Source organism: Pleurodeles waltl, chromosome 2_1 (genome assembly GCF_031143425.1).
Source record: "Pleurodeles waltl isolate 20211129_DDA chromosome 2_1, aPleWal1.hap1.20221129, whole genome shotgun sequence".
In the NCBI taxonomy this organism is placed as follows: Eukaryota; Metazoa; Chordata; class Amphibia; order Caudata; family Salamandridae; genus Pleurodeles; species Pleurodeles waltl.
Window position 1 is genome coordinate 615,672,963 of NC_090438.1, and position 10,667 is coordinate 615,683,629.

The following is a 10,667-nucleotide window of genomic DNA, read 5'->3' on the forward strand; positions in this document are numbered from 1 at the left end:
ACTGGGCCCTTCATCTCAAGCACCGCTCCGCTGGGCACCGCCGTCTCAAGCACCGCTGCACTGGGCCCTTCATCTCAAGCACCGCTGCACTGGGCCCTTCATCTCAAGCACCGCTCCGCTGGGCCCTTCATCTCAAGCACCGCTCTGCTGGGCACCGCCGTCTCAAGCACCGCTGCACTGAGCCCTTCATCTCAAGCACCGCTGGCCCATTGGCGGAAGGGGCAGTGCCGCATCTGTGTCGGGCAGGGCTGCACGAAGCACTCTGGGCACCAGTCCCCCTCCAGAACCAGTGGACACTGTCATCCACTTGAGAGACTGTGGCTTTGCACTCCCCAGGATGTAACAGTGGGCAAACCACCCACTGTAGAGACTTGAGAGACTGTGGCTTTGCACTCCCCAGGATGGTACAGTGGGCAAGCCACCCACTGTATGGACTTGAGAGACTGTGGCTTTGCACTCCCCAGGATGGTACAGTGCTTCCCATGCCACTGGATTCAAGCTAGCCTGTTTGATGAGGGGTGAAACTCCAAAACCGGTCTCAGGATGCTTGTTTCCGGTCCTGTGAGGACCTGGCTTGGCAGTTCGGGCTGGACTGTTCCCATGAGGAACAGGGTCAAGACTGATTTGCATATGGCTGGGTCCAAACTGGGGTGGCATGGTGAGCAAAAGAACGATGGATTAAACCCAGATCTGTGACTGGGGGTGAGTGTTTGACAATGTTCAGCATTCCGTCCATCACTTGTTGTTTTTGCTTTGTTGCCCTAAGTGGGAAGGGTATGCCCAGACGTGGGTCCCGTGCTTCCCATGCCACTGGATTCAAGCTAGCCTGGCTGATGAGGGGTGAAACCCCGAAACCGGTCTCAGGATGCTTGTTTCCGGTCCAGTGAGGACCTGGCTTGGCAGTTCGGGCTGGACTGTTCCCATGAGGAACAGGGTCAAGACTGATTTGCATATGGCTGGGTCCAAACTGGGGTGGCATGGTGAGCAAAAGAACGATGGATTAAACCCAGATCTGTGACTGGGGGTGAGTGTTTGACAATGTTCAGCATTCCGTCCATCACTTGTTGTTTTTGCTTTGTTGCCCTAAGTGGGAAGGGTATGCCCAGACGTGGGTCCCGTGCTTCCCATGCCACTGGATTCAAGCTAGCCTGGCTGATGAGGGGTGAAACCCCGAAACCGGTCTCAGGATGCTTGTTTCCGGTCCAGTGAGGACCTGGCTTGGCAGTTCGGGCTGGACTGTTCCCATGAGGAACAGGGTCAAGACTGATTTGCATATGGCTGGGTCCAAACTGGGGTGGCATGGTGAGCAAAAGAACGATGGATTAAACCCAGATCTGTGACTGGGGGTGAGTGTTTGACAATGTTCAGCATTCCGTCCATCACTTGTTGTTTTTGGTACAGTGGGCAAGCCACCCACTGTATGGACTTGAGAGACTGTGGCTTTGCACTCCCCAGGATGGTAGAGTGGGCAAGCCACCCACTGTATGGACTTGAGAGACTGTGGCTTTGCACTCCCCAGGATCGGACAGTGGCCATGGAGGCCCCTCGTGGATCTGGCGTCGTGTACTCATGTGGCTGAGGTGCCCCCCCTTCCCTTCCCCCTGAGGTGCCGGTAGTTTTTCTATCTGATGCCCCTGCAGTGTTCTCTCCGTTGGTGTCAGGTATCCTGTGGGGGCCTTGCCGATGTGATTTGGGCCCAGTGGTCCACGGACAATGACAGCTAAAATTATCGGAATTTTAATATTTATGTATATATTAGTTTTAAATGTGTGATATTTTTATATGCCGATAATGCAATATATTCGACTGTTTATGATCATTTCATTTTGTCTTTGCATTCTTCCGGGGGGTTTGGAGGTTGTAACAGTGATGTATTGCTATGCATTGATGTGTGTGTTGTAGTGGGTGAGGGTGGTGGTGGGTGTGTAGCGTATGTGTGCCCGTAATATTTTCTCCTCCCCCCTCCCCTGTGTCGTAGGTGCAGTACTCACCGTAGTCTTCTGCGCCGGCGTTCGTGCTCCTGGTAGAGGAGCAGGAATACAATAGCTGGTAGGATGTGTAGTTCGGGTTCCATGCTGTCCAGATTCCTCGTGGGGTGTATGGAGGTGAGCGTTTTCCGTTTGAAATGTCTGTTTCCGCCGTGTTTTTATCGGCGGGGCTACCGCCCCGGAAAAGGTGGCGGATTGGTGGGTTATGATAGGGTGGGCGGTACATTGACTCCCGCCTGTCTGTTGGCGGTGACCGCTGCGCTGTTTGTTTGTCCCGCCGTGGCGGTCGGAGTGTTAAAGTGGCGGTCTCTGTTGGTGGTTTCCGCCAGGGTCAGAATTCCATTTTTTAAACCGCCAGCCTGTTGGCTGGTTAGCCGCCGCTTTAACACCGACCGCCAATGTTGGAATGACCCCCATAGTGTTTAAAGCAATATGAATAATTTGAGTGTCATTAATTTATGCTCCTCCACATTCAGCCCAAAGTGTCAGTGATTCCATCCAAGAAATAATTCAGCCGTACATCGAGGAGCAAACTGGGAGACCTTCTTTTTGGATAATTTCCATCAACCAGTAAGGAATTCTAATGAGTTAGAGAACATGGAAACCAACTGTAGCAGTTCAATCATACAAACCTTAATATCAGCCAGGATCAATTCCAAGCAAGTTCCCCTACAGTAGTACATAAGCCTCTACCGGAATTCTTACCAGTTTGTGAGTTTCCATGAAGGTGAGGAGGCAAGTGATGTTCTTAGTAGCCTATCGCTACAAAAGTCTGAACCACTCTGCTCTTTGAAACATCCGCTAATGAGGGCACAGTGCACAAAGAAGGAGTTAGAGTGTCATCTTCTTTCTTTCAGAAGGACCCTTGTTGACCCCTCGTGATGATCACTTACTTGGACTTGGAATCCAATTTAGGTGATGTCTCTATCTCCCCTGTACTTTTGGCATCAACAGTATATGTTTGCAAGGCCTCAAGGAAAGGAAACGTGTTATCCATTTCACAAATATAAGCCAGAGAACTGCCCATATTTGTTGGTGGGTTCAGCCCCCGGGGTGTAAACAGTGGATCCATTTGTTTCAGTAATATGAATTTTCCTTTTAAGGATGATTCAAGTCACTGGGCTCAGGCACATCATTCTCAGAAGTGCCCATAGCCTACGTTGGTCCTGCAGATGTTACACTTACTTGCTATAGAACTGTTGTCCAGTTTGTTGTCAGTACTGAACCTGGCAAACAACAATTATCCTGAAGATAGGAAACAACTTAATAGTGCATTGCATGAATTGACTGATACATTAATCAATGGCATCAGTTGCAGGAGTTCTACCTTCTTCAAAAGATCTTAAATCAGACTGATCACATCTCATGAGCATCTTATGTAAATGAGAATTTGAGAGATTCGAGCAACTTTGCTCTTTCTTTACAGATTCAACAGATCTTCTATGTCAGTGTCAAATACCTATTTGTGGACAGCCTGGATGTCAGCTCCAAATGTTTGGAACTGCTATCATGTGTGGCACATCACATTCTTCATGACTGAAAACAGAGTTCTATTAATGCTTTTCCCACTTCTGTGATGATCTAATGGACATTCTGTCACGTGCTATATCATTTGGCTTCTCTTACAATGGTGGCCCAGAATGGCTGCACCAACCTCTGTTTGCCATGTCCATCCATCTTCTAGTGCACTAACAATGTTATTTCTGTAGAGACAGACTTTTTGACCATTGTGCTGAGCTACCCTCAAGATCTCTGTTTCAGAGTTCTCACTTTTTGGCATTCATAAGATTCTCAGGGGATTCCCTGGCTTCATGAGCATTTTAACAGAGAATGCAGACTTCATAGGGGGGTTTTGGGTCCCAGGCTCTAGAAAGTGCTCTCTGTTTGCTAGGGACAGGTGGGACAACCATTGCTATAAAAAGCTCACGGAACCTTTAAATCAGACAGGTCGGCAACTAAGCACATTTAAACAACTGGGATTAATTAAAGTGCACTCATTAGACTTGCGCGCGCTGACAAATCCCATTTGGAAAGTTTAATCAAGTTTACTTTGCTTCCAAGTGTTTTACTATTGGCACATCCGCTGTTTTGTCTACTATTTGTACTGCAAAGTTTTCATTTTTTGTGTAATCCATGTTTGTGATAACTAGTTATTAAATTCAGCAAAAGGGTGTACATTTGCTGTACATTAAATGCATGCAGGATTAACTCTCTCCGGCAAGAAAAGAAATGTGACTATAAGTGAATTCCAGGTGAACCGCTGTACAAAATGTATATTTACAGTACCAAGGGGCTCTATGTAAGGAATCCTGGGGTCCTCCACATGTGATAGGGATCTTTTGTGACCTGTAGGTGCCCATTTGATCCTACTGGTGTCAGCTGGAAAAGTAGGAGTTGAACCAGGGAAGGACATTGCCAGTGGATCCCATTCACGACTCTAGGGTGGATCTGAGGGTGGAATGGGTGACTATGTTGAAAGCAGCTGAGAGGTCCAGCAATATCAAGAAGCCAGTGTCCTCTTCATCTATGGTCAAGAAGGAAACTTCTATGATGTGTGATGTGGTGGCCACCATACTGCAGGGTGATCTAAAGCTAGACTGGTAGTCATACATGAGATGGTTATCACTGTTGTGATTGAGGAGTTGAGTTTTTTCATTATCTTGCTGATGAATGGTTGGTGAGAGATGGGCCAATAGTTGGAGAGGTCATCAGGGTCTAGTGTAGATTTCTTTCGGAGTGGAGTATCTTGGAACATATCATGAGTGAGGGAGGCCTTGACAACAAAAATTAGGAGTAAGAGATTATTCCCAGAGAGAGTTTGGTGAAGGACAATAGTAAGACAACAGTTTCATAAGAAGTGACTTTGAGGGAATTTAGTATGTCAGCCAGATCTGAGATACATAGGACTTTGAATGTTGACTATTGTGGTATTGTATGGGATGGGATAGAAGTAAGAGATGAAGCGGGCTTGGTAGCCCATATGTGCTGTTGGATCTTCTGTTTTTGGTCTCTGAAGGAGAGGTTGCAGCCATTGTACTTTTCTGTGGAGTGAGGAATAGATGGATCTTGCAAGGACTTGATGCAGTGCTTCACTATCCTGAACAGTGTTCTGCTTTTGTTGGTGACTTTGTTGATGGTAATGGTATAGTACCTTGGTTTGGCTGATGTGATGAGCCGCCTCATATTGCACAGAAGGACTTAAGCATCAAGAGGTCCTCAGGAGTTCTGTTTTGCTTCCATTTTCTTTCTTGTTTGCAGATGATTCATTTATTGTCAGCAAATGTTTTAGAATATCAGTATGCTGAAGTCTTTGGCTTGTATTTGCATGTTGTAGTTGCCTGTACTTGCATGTTGTAATTGGGCATGGATTGTTACATAACTTTCCCAAAAATTGTTAGTGTTGTTTAGAAGGGTGTTGGGATTGGAAGTGAAATTGATGGCATGAAACATGAATTCAATCATTATGTTTTCATTGAAGGATTCGAAGGCTTGGTCCTCTTTTTTGTGTTGTCCTTGGCTTGTTAGTAGTGCGCTGAGCAGGGAGATGGGAATGGGAAAGTGGCCAGTCCAGTCTAAGGATAGGTGTGCTTTGCATTAGATTATTGGTGATTTAAGAAGACAAGGTCTAGGATGTGGCTTTTGGAATATGTTGGTTGTGTGACATGCTGTACCACGTGAGTATATTGATGAGTTTGGCATGGGTCTCTCTTTTTTGGAGCCTGTGTTACAATCTGGGAGGTTTAAGTAACCCAAAAGGGTGTGGGCATGTCAGATGAAAGAGTTGGTGAAGAGATCTGAGAATTCATGAATGAAGCCATGGTTCTAGATGAAGTCCTGTAGGTGAGATTGACAGTGACGATCTACATTGAAGAGAGAGGGAAATGGCTTGAAAGCAGCTCCACTGAGTTGAGTGTTACTTGGCTGACTGGGGTGCAGGATCAAAAGGAGTTATGGATGACAATGAGGCCTCCTCCCTTTATCTGGCTTTTTCATCAGAAGGAGTGCACTTCCATGTTGACAATAATAGATCTCTTACCACTTTGAGCTTCTGGTGTGGGTTCCAAACATTCCCATGCACAGAACATACTCAAATGCAAACTTTAATTAGTTTTGTAAAATCCCACAGTGCTGTCCCCCTTGCTTACCATCATCTTTAGATTAAAGAGATGATAGAGAAGATGTATTTTGATATTGTTAGATAGGGGGCCACTTTTCCCAGAGACGTCATTAATAGTAAGTTAGATGGTACTAGAATGTGGTTTGAGTAGATTTTCAAGGAAAGCATTTGTGTCTATGCATTCACCATTTGCAGTTTGCATTGTAGGACCTGACATTTTTCAGCATTGTTGTGGTACTGGAGTGATAGTGACCCGTCTTTAAACGTGCATATTATTCATATCTCTCTGTAAGTTCAGCAAATAATACTTTTGAGAGGCAATTGATGGAAAATAAGAATGTTATACTCAATAAATTAGAATGCTATACTCAATAAAAAGGCACACCACAATTTCCACTGTGTCAATAACTTCCTTTCAGTTTGCTATTTGCATCCCGTTTTTTATTATATAGGGTTGTCTTGTGTCTTGCTTACGGTATGAACGTGGATTCTGTCCAACTGTGTTTGACACTGAGCTTGATGAAAAATATAAAGACGTTTACTAGTGGTTGACAGAGATTTCGATTTTAAGGTTCGTTCGTTAATATGGCCAAAAGAGGAGGAACCGTGACACGGACGGATATGAATGAGGACCTGTATGTGATCTCTGGCTAGCTTAAATTGTTTATATCAAAAGTGCATTTACAGATTTCTTCTTTGTTTGGCTATAATAAAGGTGATTTGTATATCCCTCCGCATCTCAGTATCATTTACACAATTACGATTTGTAATCAAGCTCCTCTCTGAAAATTCTACGTTTTCTTAAACATAGCAACTTTGTAAGAATACACCTATGTTGGGCAAACAATTCAGCACAGACAATTCACCTTTATCAGGTAGTTGATTTACTACATACTGGTGTATCCATCACCTAATTTCTCCCTATTTCTTCATAACCACAGTCAGCTCTGGCACATTTTCCCTCAATAAACACATTCAAATAAAACCTAACCACTTCATTGTATAGTTTTTAGGTGTGCATTTTTCCTATAAAAGCTCACTGCAAGCACTATTGAAAATCCACAACACATACTTATAACTGCTGACTGGGTGCTTGTACATTACTCCATATTATTGAATAGCTGGTTCCTTTAGTCATTGGTTCATACTCAACTCCTAAATCCCTCTTGAGCTTCGGGTGTCTGATTTATGCTTCTGGACTGGCCTGCTACGGTCGATGGAAATGTTCCCAGAATTAGCCATGAATCCACAGTGCTATACGGCATGGTTAGTAATTTGCACAATTTTCCAGATCCTCGGATAGATCAGGCTCTTCAAATGCCTATGTGATTCCCATCCCAAAAAAATATTTTTGAATGAAAGGGGTAACATTTAATGGTCACCAATGACTGTATGACAATAACTGAATTACTCCTCATCAGAACCAACATTTTGGAACTTCTCAGCAGTACATTGTCCGGGCTTTTATGTAACTAATGTGTGTACTGGGTACGTGTTGCAGTACTTTTTAGATTGGTGGCTTAGTGCTCATAGGTTTTTCGGGTCTTTTTTAAGTAGCTACCTTCATTATCCTGATTCGTGTTTTATTATGTTTTACTATTTTCTGACTACATGTTTTTATTTCAAGTATCAAATATCTGTAAGTATCATACAGATGAATGAACTTTGTTAGATAGTCACACAAGCAACGTTTTCATGACTAAAATCAGGTTCAATCATCCTAATGTGTTGATCTTCCTATAGTACTACTTAATTCAGCACACTTTAAGAAGGTTTATCTATGGCTGTATACTGGGTTTCAGCATTGCATGCTGTTAGGTACTCCACTCCCAAAAATGAATCTTTACTACTTGTTGAGTCGTCATGTAACTCTGGAGGGATTGCTTGAATGAGGAAGTATCTTTTTCAGAGGCACCTGGGAGGCAAGTTTGCAAATTTCAGTTGAAAATAAGTCTAGATTTCAATATGACTTTCTTGTCGATGCTCGGGTTTCAGTTAAAGTGCTTTTCTTAGCTCATCGAGCATTGTATGGCAAATCTCTGTCATATCCGGAGAAGCATCTCTTTTCCTATAATCCTTCCAGAATGCTTTTGTCTCAGGAGACAGGCGTTTAACTCTCACCAGATTTACATCAATGGCTACTCTCGTTGTGTAATCCTCCCAGCAGAGCTCTGCAAAACTGAAACCTTGAATATGAAACTGAAAACTTGAATTCTTGTTTGTCACTGCCTCAAAAACAATTCTTATCTGATTAACTCCTTCTAGCTATGTTTTCCTGTTTTTGATTTTTTTTTGGTTAGCGCTAAGACGGTATTTTGCATCTACATCTTGAGAACTTCACCAGTACCACCGAAAAAGAATGAGCATGCCTTCTCCCCAAACAGCATCTCAGGTACATCATTTAAATGTTATCTATGGCTGTATTTCTAGTTTCTTCACTGCTCCCTGGTTTTGAATCTACCCATGAAAATATTCATAAATTAGCACAAATTTAAACTTGCCTTCGGATGAAGGCTAAAACTCTAAAATGTATAGAAAACAAAGAATGCCCAGAAGCTTTCTCCCCAAATGGGGAGAGCTGATATTATAGGGGGTGTGATGGGCCAGGCAGCGTAGCCCCTATGTTGGGCTCGACCCGCCATCTTTTGAAACCTTGTGCCTGTGCTGCATTAGATGCTGTCTCACAGCAGCTGGTGGTGACAGTGGGCTTGTAAGCAGGGTGGGCCTGGTGGAGATAAGGGCAGTGAGGTAGGGCATAGCTTTGTTTTCTGCCCTCCATGTAGGATGATGCCACCACCCACCACAAGGAACCAATATTATTTTGGAAGCTGTTGCAGTCTCAGAGATCTCTCTTTTCCTACATCGGATGAGCGGCTGCCTTGGCGGAGAATGGGGGCTGTTGACCGGCTCATAGGCTGTTTTTCACAGGCATGCTCACCCTCTTTGGTGGCTAGAGGGGCCAGTGCAAGGTTGGTTTTTCCTGAAGGGCATCCTTTTAGCAGATAATATTTAAAACTTCATCACTGTTTTTGGTGGGAACCATGTAGCAGCGTCCCAGGGGGGAGCAGTCAATTTATTTACATTAACTGCTGTGGTTATTTCCAGGACAGCGGATGTCAGCTTGGGACATTTGTTTGTACGTCTTGCACTGAGTGTCTTTTTATTTTATTGCTTTCCTTAACACTCAGGGAAGGGCAGCGCCTTTTGGCAGTATATTTACTCCATATTTTCACCTTTTGGTATTTGCCAATGCTCTGAGCCATAGCTGAGTAGGAAATCATTTTCTCTCTACTTATGACTCACAGAGCCATTAATAGGAAATAGGGCCTGCCTGTGACTCAGGGAGTCCTTGAGCTAGGTCTTGTGGTGGGGGGATGGGCTAAATCACTAGTTTTCAGCAGCCACCTGGTCACACGCTGCCCTTACCCGTTTTGCTGGGGTCAACTGCTTGCTCCCTCTCCAGCACCTGGACTAAGGAGATAAGTAGTCAAAAGGGGAACCGATGTTGCTACTGCTCAGTGATTGTGTGTATTTTTCATCTTCTTGGGGAAATTAAAGTGTGCTGTGTTTTCTTTTGGTATACCAGCCAAGCTCAATTAGAGGGTGGTGAGCCACAGTGAAAAGTACCGGGATAAGGAGAGAGTGACGAGTAGGCTGAATTGCATGAACAATTATTGTAGTTTTTGCATCAATGTGGGTTTCAGGAAGGGCATTGCACCCCAAAACCAGCACGGGGTTCAGAGCTGCCTAAGAGAGCAGAAGTGGCTGCCAGGGCTGTTTTTCCCCCTGTAGAGAAGAATTCTACAATGGGGCAAAAGAGGGTTTGAGGATTGTGGGCCTACCCCCTGCTCAGACTCTGCAGGGTCCCAGGGGTCTCAACAGTGCTGATTTGGGAGGGTGGGAAGGAGCATAATATGAAAGGAGAGGGGTCCCTAGAGCTAATCGGAGGGGGGCCAGGAGGAACTGCAGTTAACCAAACCATTGCACAGAGCAGTATTAACTACACAGTGGTCAGTTCTACACAGTGGTCAGTGGCGTTGCTCGTTTGCCAGCAGCTAGCTGTTACAATGCTGTGCAGCATGTGGTGCCCATGCCCGTACTGAACAAAGACGGTTTCCTAAAGTGTGGGGGTAAGGGAGGAGCCTGCCCAAGGAGTACAATCTCAAGCCCTGCATTGAGGTGTCTGCACTGGTAATGGGGGAACCAACAGCACCAGTGCAGTGCAGCTAGCCAATAGTACTCAGCAGGGTTCCAGCACTCAGGGGATAAGCAGCAAGTGGAGGTCAGCACCAGTCCTAAACGCATTGGCCAGGGAGGCAACCATATCAGGTACGATTTCCCCATTGCCTTGTTTTCGGCTGTGTTCTGTGCAAACAGAACTAGATCAATTGCAGGAATGAAAGACAAGATTTTAAAGGGTACGCTTGTTAAAATCTTTGACTTGATCTTGGAAACCCCAGCAAAGGAAGAAACTAAGCAAAGCAAAAATGTTCACAATCTACAGAGTGTTGACACACAGCACAAAGAGTGGAGGAAAAGTTAGCAAATTGGGTCAAATTGTT

At 44.8% G+C, this 10,667-nt stretch overlaps 1 long non-coding RNA gene across 1 annotated transcript in view; it reads left to right on the forward strand.

Annotated features, from left to right (window-relative positions):
• Positions 1 to 8,484, forward strand: part of LOC138259057 (uncharacterized) — a 42,439-nt gene extending 33,955 nt beyond the window's left edge. Inside the window, exon 3 of the long non-coding RNA XR_011198629.1 lies at positions 8,406 to 8,484. This is a non-coding gene — a long non-coding RNA (uncharacterized lncRNA). The remainder of the gene's footprint in view (positions 1 to 8,405) is intronic.
• The last annotated feature ends 2,183 nt before the right edge of the window (positions 8,485 to 10,667 follow it).